The sequence below is a fragment of the Polypterus senegalus genome, chromosome 7, assembly GCF_016835505.1.
Source record: "Polypterus senegalus isolate Bchr_013 chromosome 7, ASM1683550v1, whole genome shotgun sequence".
Classification (NCBI taxonomy): domain Eukaryota; kingdom Metazoa; phylum Chordata; class Cladistia; order Polypteriformes; family Polypteridae; genus Polypterus; species Polypterus senegalus.
In genome coordinates, this window is record NC_053160.1 from 134,991,582 (window position 1) to 135,001,261 (window position 9,680).

The following is a 9,680-nucleotide window of genomic DNA, read 5'->3' on the forward strand; positions in this document are numbered from 1 at the left end:
CAGAAGACAATTTGTCCACCAAAGAGCTAAGAACAGTACATGGATGAATGTCTGCAAGTATTAGTGAAGCACAATGGAGGTTCCTTGCAGGTCTGGGACTGTATTTCTGCAAGACCAGTTGATGCATTCATCAAAATTGATGGCCTTCTGAATTCTAAGAAGTATAGGCAGATTCTTATCCATCATGTAGTGCCATCAGGAAGACATCTGATTGGTCTGAATTTCATTCTGCAGCATAACAATGACATCAAAACGGAGCCAAAATCATAAATAAACTATTTGTAGTGAAAAGAGGAACATGGAATCTGCAATAGATGGTACAGCCTGCACAGAGCCCTGATCTCAACATTAGTCTGGGATTACTTTGAGACAGAAGCAAATAAGGCAGCCAGAATCTGTAATGGAACTGTGGGAACTTCTCTAATAGGCCTGAATAAACAACCTCAAGAATACCTTCAGAAAGTGCATTGAAGTGTACCAAAAAGATTGAATTAATTTCATTTTTATTTTTTTGTTATTGTGTTTAATGCCCATTCTAGGAGTTTTGTTAATTGATAAGTGCTATTTTTGGCATTACTTTTTATATAATATTCCGACTTACATCGTTTTTTTCACAATTGTCGAGGACAGTGCTGTAACATCATATCTACTTGGCCAAAAAGCTTTTCAATCAGTCTAACATTAAGTACTTATGATATATAAATCCTGAGAACAGAATGATGCATTGTAACAAAATGAAGTTGGTACGGTTGAATTTTCAACAGTTTAAAAAATCAGACTGAAACTAACAAAAAATTAAGGCCGCAAACAGCTACCAAGTCTTACCCTTATTGTTACACATATCCTAAACAATGATTTTGTCTACAAGAAGCTGAAGTGTTTGCCTTCTTTTTCACAACAACCATACAGTATGAGGTGTGTAAGTGCACCACATCAGTTTTCTTGGCTTACCATAACACCCACAACAGGTCACAATAACAATTTACTACAAATAAAGGGAAAACAGTAACAATTTTAAAAAATTAAATAGATCTAATGAGGGCATTCTCAAATGTTACTGTGATGAGTAGCAACAACAAAAAAAATAACTGTAGTAAGAGTACACAAAGAAACTAAGTACTGTGATCTTAGGCCTGTACTAATGGAATCCATATATGAGCATGCATCATGAACAGAGGCAAAAACAAACATATATTAATTTAAATAAGACAATTGGTCTCAATACAAGCCCATGGAGTCCAATGGCCAAGATGGAAACAAGTGCGAGTATGAATATCTCTAATCCTAGACAAATTCAAGAGTGCTACAAACCTATTGGATGGTAACTACAGTGGGTGGAAACTACTGTTAATCAAAAAGAATATAAATACATTTCTCTCATTTGCCAGGAATTATCTGGATGGTCTTTGCACCTTCTGGGAGTATGTTCAATGAACAAACGAGGCAATAGTAGACCTTTTAGATTGACTCTCCCTGCAACCCTACTCTAGATAGGTGGGTTTGAAAGATGGATGGATGAATGAATGAAGCAAACACAGCATTACTTAGTAAGAACATCATGCCAATCAGGCCAGTCATCAGATATGTTGGTAGTGGTGATGTGATAGTTTGCAGATGCATTACTGAATCTGAACCTGAACAATCTGCCAGAATTTAGATACCACAATTGTTGTTCTTTATCAGAAAACCTTTAAGGAGAATATCTGATCATTGGTGCTTAATCTGAAGATAAAGCATATATAGGTCATGGAGCAAGACAATGATCTAAAACACAAAAGCAAATCCATATCACAGTGGTTCGAAAAGTCAAAATTAAAGTTTTCAACTGGCCTTGTGAAAGGTCAGATTTAAATCCTATAGCAGCCCTATGACAGAACCTGAAGCAAGCACTTCATGTATGAAATCCTACTAGTGTACCTGATGGATGAAGTGGAATTAAAGAACCGGCAGTACAAAGCATTGTTCTGGCTGATGACTAATTATATCATTTCACAAAGCATTTTGGCATGGCACCCCTGGAAGGGCTGCAAATTATCCTGATATAGAAACTATACCAAGGAGAGGGACGGGGTTTTGGAGGTCAGATAGTGTAATGATATACAGAATCTATAATGAGTAGCTGGGGGAGGGATTGCTTTAGAGGTCTGATTGAGAAATCAGAAGCTTGGTGATGATACAAATTGTTGAGTTAAACACGGGTTGGTTATGGGGCATTCAATAAATGCCTGTAGGCATAATGGCTAAATGGGAAAGAGTGTGCCTAAATTAAAGCAACTCTGCAACTAAAGAGTAGACAACATTTCCTCCACAGCAGCATTACAGGTAAATATTAATTAAAGGAAGTGTTTGGTTGCAGTCATTACAGCTAAAAGTGGCACAGACAATAATTAAGTGTATGAGGGATTTTTTTCATGTTTCATGTTTCAATGTTAGTTGGTGTAAAATAACCTTTGAATCTTTGTCCATTCAACAAGCTACATAAGTAAAAATATGTGTTATTTGTTCAATCATGTGCCTTTTATGAAATTTTAGATTTTGGTTGAAGACCTGAAATATTTTCAATGATAGAAGAAATCAGGATGAGGCAAATACTCTTTCATTGCTCTTTGTACTGCAGTAAAAGTTATCCTGTGCAGCATCAGTCACTATGACTATTCCCCAATGTAGAATCAACATAATTGGCTACAATAAGGAACGTTTTACTTTATTTAAGACAGGGAACTACTGGCACAAACATTTCCATACCAAAAAACAATCTGGAGATAAAAAAGTAGAATTTAAACTTAATTTTTGTGTTGTTTTACAAGCAATCTGAAGTTTACAGTCACATTAATATTTGTGTTACTCTCTTTTATTTAATTTTTGTACCATTTGAATTATTTTATCCATCCATCCATTTTCCAACCCACTGAATCCGAACACAGGGTCATGGGAGTCTGCTGAAGCCAATCCCAGCCAACACAGGGCACAAGGCAGAAACCAATCCCAGGCAGGGTGCCAACCCACCGCAGGACACACACAAACACCAAGCACACACTAGGGCCAATTTAGAATCGCCAATCCACCTAACCTGGATGTCTTTGGACTGTGGGAGGACACCGGAGCGCCCGGAGGAAATCCACGCAGACACGGAGAGAACATGCAAACTCCACGCAGGGAGGACCTGGGAAGCAAACCCAGGTCTCCTAACTGCGCTACCACTGCGCCACCGTGCCGTCCAGAATTATTTTAATTGTTCATAATTTTTTGTGATCAAATCTTATTGATAAAATGAAAAAGGAGTATGTTAAAAGTAGTCCAATAATAAATAATCTATGGGTATATAAGAACCAAAAACAAAAACACCAGGGGCACCCACTGACCCCATCCCACCTGATACAATTAACCATGAAGGACATCAAGCAAACATCCACAGGAAAACCAACACACACACACACCCTGCATAAGACAACATGTGGCAAAATGAGGACCAAAATTTATTAAAAGAGAAACGTCCTCACAGAGCAACCCCCAACCAGCTCTTCACTAACTGAACAGCATGAAGCCAATTTTGGATGGGAGAAATGGAAGAGTTGTTGCAGAAAGCTCAAGATTGTGAGATTATAATATGAAAACTTCCAGACTACAAGAGAGACAAGGCCAGAATGTTTCCAGCAGTAGGTTAAAATCAACTTAGCTGCAATAGGAGCAATCATTAAAAGTCTCCACTGTGAGAGAGAAAGAGAAAATGAGGAAAGAAAGGAAAGGTTCAGGAGGAGGAGGCCTTGAAGGGACAGAAGAATTGAGAAAGAAAGAATCATGGAGAGGGAACCAGAGAGCTGCATCCAGAAGACATTCCTAGAACATGTGGAGGAAGGTTCCAATGACTTTAAGAGGGCATATACAGTATGATATTTCTAATCCCATAAGATGTTGTGTTCTATGGGTAGGACACAGTTTATGAACATATTTAAATTTAAATTCTGTGTGATGGCGATCAGAAATTTTAGAACAAAATGGGGTATATCAGTACAATACAGAGGATGGGGAAAGGTCTGTTAGCCAATTAGATAAACAGTTAAAAATAGAGCCAACTAGAGTTAAGTAGAAAAATATTAAGTGGAAGGAAGCCAGTTATAAATATGATGAAATTTTTTTTGACCATTTTCTTTAATTGGCACCACCATATTGTATTTAGGTTTACAGGGATGCTGCAATATTTTTTACTAGCCAACCCGTGGCGTACCATACGCCGCATAATCAGGCCGGTTTTTTAATGATTTTTAAGCACAGGGAGAAAATTAATATTTGAAAAATCAGTAATGTAATAAATCAGCAAGAAAAGCAACATTGTAACAATGCACGGAACGAACCAACACACAATCGTCTGTGACTGAAAACTGGTGGATCACCATCACACCTTCTCCTGCCAGACGGGGCAGGGATGGGGTTGCACGGAGCTCAGTCGCGGAGTGTGGAATGGGAGGAGAGGAGAAGGATGTCCATTCAGCTCCCTCCGTCATGCTAGTCTGCTGATTTCTCGCTCAGTATGCACTGCCTGCTCATGTGCCCACCTCCAACTTGTCACTTGAGTCGTTGTCGTCTTTACAAAGTCCAGATGCACCTGTGACTCACGTAGACGTTTCATTGCTCTGTGCGGTTTTGGCTGCTTTTCTATATATAATCCACCAAGACACCTAACCACGGTAGTAGCGAGGTGGGAGGGGGGTGTGTACAAAGGGTAGGGACATAACCAGTGGGAGCGTATGAGTTGCACTTAGTGGGAATTCCACGGTTTGCAGCCCGAATGGGGTTCAACGGCTTACCCACGTCTCTCTGCGCTGGGTAGACACACGCTCAATCTCATGCATAATTATTTATTGAATGCTAAACACTTCTGGAAAGACACGGTTGTCTAAAATGGGTTGGTGGGAGAATACAACAGTAAGTGAATGAAAAGATGGAACTCTGGAGGGAGCAAAATACAACACAATAGTGAACCTGCGGCATAACAAATGCCGCATAATTATTTATTGATGGTTGAACACTTCTGGAAAGACACAGTTGTTTAAAAAGGGAGGGTTTGAGGATACAACAGAAAGTGAATGAAAAGATGGAACTCTGGAGAGAGCAACATATAATTATCCGTGAGTGCGAATTGCTGTATGTAGCGTGTAAAACAGTTTGCTATGGTGCACAAGGTTGTGTGTCGTAACCGAAAACTCGGTTTTTAAAGACTGCTTACTTCATTGTGTTTTAACCTCAGTTGTAAAGGATTGTTTTAAGGATCCTATGGGATACCCCTCGCAAACCGTTTTACACGCTGCATATGGCGACTCGCCTCCGCGAGAAACATGCCTCTATGAACAATCAAGGTGGCTCGGAGGTACAGTACATGAGGCCTCTACGACAGACGAATATAAATGACACCGTTCTTTCTGTGTCGTTGCGTCCGAATTGGTGGGCGTGGCTCTGCGAGTTGTCGTCGTATCCAATTGGTGGGCGTGGCTCCTCCCTGCGTGCGCCATAGGTGTCTTACTTGTTGGCGGCTTAGTGAATCCACGCCCCTTCCGGCGTGTTTTCCATGGGTGTCTTGCCTTAGTGAATTATATATATAGATAGTAATGGCACCCAATGCTAGTCACATGACATGGAATACATGATGTCATCAGGCTATAAAATTGTTATGGCTACCTCCCTGGCTTTTGTTTCTAATGACTGCTTATTTTGTTGTTTTCTTAATTATTTTGTGGGTTGTGTTACCAAATATGATTTTGTTGCATTTAGTTCAGTATTGTATTGTTTTTTATTCAGTAGTTTCATGTTTACTAATCATTTTTTTGTTAGATCTCTTATTTTCTATATATTAAATCCAAGGAGAAGGGACCCTCTGGACAATGCAGCAGAGGGACCACCCTCAACCCTATAAAGTGACAGTGAGATTTCAGCATTTTCACTAAAGCATTAGCTAGCTTACCACCTCATTTTTTCATCACAGTCTTCTTGGATTCCTTTTAGGTGCTTGTTCTTTGAAGTTCTTGATTTTGGTCATCTGGTATTTTATTTCTCTTATTTGGAACTAGGATTTGATTTTGGTTTTCGGAGTTCGGATTTGTTCATCTTCAGATTGTCTTTTCAAGTCAACATTTGTCATCTTGTCTCTAACTTTTAAAAATTTTCTTCTTATTGATTTTTTTGAATATTTATTTAAATAAGTGGTTGATGTGGAAAAAAAGAAGAGGTGGTACTCAAGGTGTTTCAGTTTCTTCAGCTAAGTGAGTTCGTACACATATTAGCTAGGAGACTGAGATTTTAGGGTCCTCTTCAGTACAATTCTGGTTAACATATGTAACACGTGTAGCATATAATATCGAGAGGTTGTGAGAAATACTGCAGATACTGGTGGTACTCAGGAAGAACTCAAGTATCACCAAACAGTAAAATACGGTGTCGGTAGACAGTACTAGTGAGTATTGGCCCACTTCAAGCACTGATTATTATTATTATTATTATTATTATTATTATTATTATTATTATTATAAGGTCAGTTTGCTCTTTAGACCAGGGGTTACCACAGCCAATCCCACTCTCTCCCCATAATTTGTGAGCTTGGTTTTGTTTTTGTACGTGTGTGTGTGATAGCCATAAGCCTGCTTTTTGCTTTTTGGGGCTAGGCCTACTTTTTGTTATGAGGCCTTCTCAGAGTTTTCGAGGCCTAGGAGATAAAGCTTTTTTCTGGAGTCCTGCATCATAAAAAATATGCACACCCATGACAGTATCTAAGCTTCAACTTAATTTTAAGGAAAAGACCGAGTGTAGTAGACGTTATAAGAAATTCTATAACAAAACATTTCTCGTGAAATTGCTGCCTTATTATCCTTGCTTAGATTGCTTTCCAACAACTGTGTTTACTGTTTCTTTTTATAATAAAACTTTCATTTCCTGGTCAAAGATCATGTGTTTCCTCCCAAGACCCATTTGAAATTCCATTTTTTCCAAACATTCTCCTGACAACATAATGTTTAACAAAAACAGAAATAAAAATGATCAAACTCATTCTCTGGGGAGTTTGTGGCAACAAATGTTTCAGCAGAGTATTTTCCTTTCTTGTTGTTAACCTCTGAAGTACTGAACTGTATATTGTTTATCTCACAGACACAGTAATAATAATACATTGCAAGCATGCACTATAACATGCTGCATTTCAGTGCTTTATTTCTAGAATGGTGATCTCAGCTTCAATAATTTTAATTAACAAATATTTTTATATTCAGAAAAATGGTTTAATGCTGATATTTGAGTGACCATTGTTCAAATTGTCATGCACTGGCTTACAAATAGGCAGAACACATAATTATACAAGTAATTAAATGCAGATGAGGGAGATGAGATTGGCAGTGCATAGCAGTACAGAAAATGCAAAGAGTATTTCAAAAGCACAACATTTTTAAACCTCCTTAATCTAACTCAAGGCTGTGAGGCTATAGTGCTTGCAACATCACACAAAAGGCCGGAACCAAGCCTCATGGAGGCACCACTTAATAACAACACTGACTCTCACACACACGCATTTTAAATCATCAGTTAAACAAACATACACATCTTAGAGATGTAGGAGGAAAACCACAGTGCTTGATTTAAAAACAGATACACGTGGTGCCAACCTGACCTCAGCATTATCGTGTTTATTGGTTGCCTTTAATGATCTACAACTGGTCCTTCTAATTTCAGTACCAGTTAAGTGTTTTATTAAAACTTTTTCTTCCTTAAAATTTGATCCCCTTCCAGTTTCAAACCATTAGGTCTATCAATGAGCAAGTGATGTGGAAGATGCTCTGTTAGAAATGCTGAATGACACTTCTGAACTACTCAACCAAGATTAAAATCTACAATAGAAGTAATGATATAGATTTGGTCAGTGTTTTAAAATACTCCTCAACCATAATTCCTGACTGACAAATAATTTTAGAGTTAATTCTGACCCTATCATGTGATTGTACAATTTTCTTGTGACTCGTATTCACCAAGTAAGAGTCATTTTAAGCAATCTAACTCAAATCTCTTCACCTATGTTTCATTTAATTGACAGTTTTACCTTTTTTCAGTGACTTCATCCCAAAATCATGGGATTCCTTTGTTGTTAATTTGTAACATGCATGACCAAATAAATTCCTAACCTTAATTTTTTGTTTGTTTATAAGGACATTTGTAACTAATTACATTGAACCTAGGTCAAATACCAAGAAAGTATCAAGATTTGCTGCTGTATTTTCTCTACAGTCTGTAAATATTATCTGCCTGATCCTGATCATGAGACTGTATTTGCTGTTCCTTTAACCTGACATTGTTAAAAAATATATTTATCTCACCAGAAAGACTTTGAAACAGAAACCAACAAATCATTACAGTTCATTCTGCTTTTGATTAAACCATTTTCATGTTTACTTTGGACTATTTCAATTTAAATCAACCAGGTAAACTTCCCTATTTATTCTTCCTGAGCAGTGAGAATGTATTATGTCAAGAACTGGTTTGAAATTTACAATAAATCAGGCTATGAGTATTTCAGTAGAGATCAAAGATGTTCAATAGAATGTTTATTTTTTCTTATGCAACAAACACTTTGTGGGTATTTGAGACTAAATATGAAGGTATGGTTTTGCATTCATGAACAATATGGGATAATAGAGGAAAATACAATATGTCTGCTGCTCTTACTTAGCTTTGAGGCTGAACAAAACAGACCAATGAAATAGCCTGATGTTTAGAAGTATATATTATATTTCTTAAAGTTACAGAGCTCAGAAATAGGCACTCTGCTAGCTTTTTCAACAATGTGGCCTACATGAAAAATATCTATCTATCTATCTATCTATCTATCTATCTATCTATCTATCTATCTATCTATCTAAGCTAACTTGACAGATATCTATCTATCTATCTATCTATCTATCTATCTATCTATCTATCTATCTATCTATCTATCTATCTATCTATCTATCTATCTATCTATCTAAGCTAACTTGACAGATATCACTCTATCTATCTATCTATCTATCTATCTATCTATCTATCTATCTATCTATCTAAGCTAACTTGACAGATATCACTCTATCTATCTATCTATCTATCTATCTATCTATCTATCTATCTATCTATCTATCTATCTATCTATCTATCTAAGCTAACTTGACAGATATATATCAGATATATATCTAGTGTATTCTTACTGTATATGCCCTCATTTCTTCTAATATTTTAATCACTGATCCTCAGATCATATTTATTAAAATATATCTTTGTGTGTGACTTGTTTATTAGATGATAGCTTCTTTCTCAGCAGGCACAAAAATAAAGGACACAGCAGCCATAATACAATATATACAACTTATTTTTTTCTTAGCATGCATTACTTTAAACAAATGTCACTTTATATTTTTTATGTATCATAAAAATAACAGCTATTTGAATCTTGAAAGACTGCTGTTAAATCAATTGGTTATGAACATTGCAGAAGTCAGCCTTCATGAAACCGTATTGATTTTTAATTATTGAACATTAAAGACAGTACTTTTTCAAATCAGACCTTGAAATTCTTCAGATGCAATCTTTAGGGAACTGGTCAAAAAATACATTAATGGGAGCCACCATGAAAAAAGAAAATAAATCACAAATTCAAATCTCTTCTTTACTAAAGTATT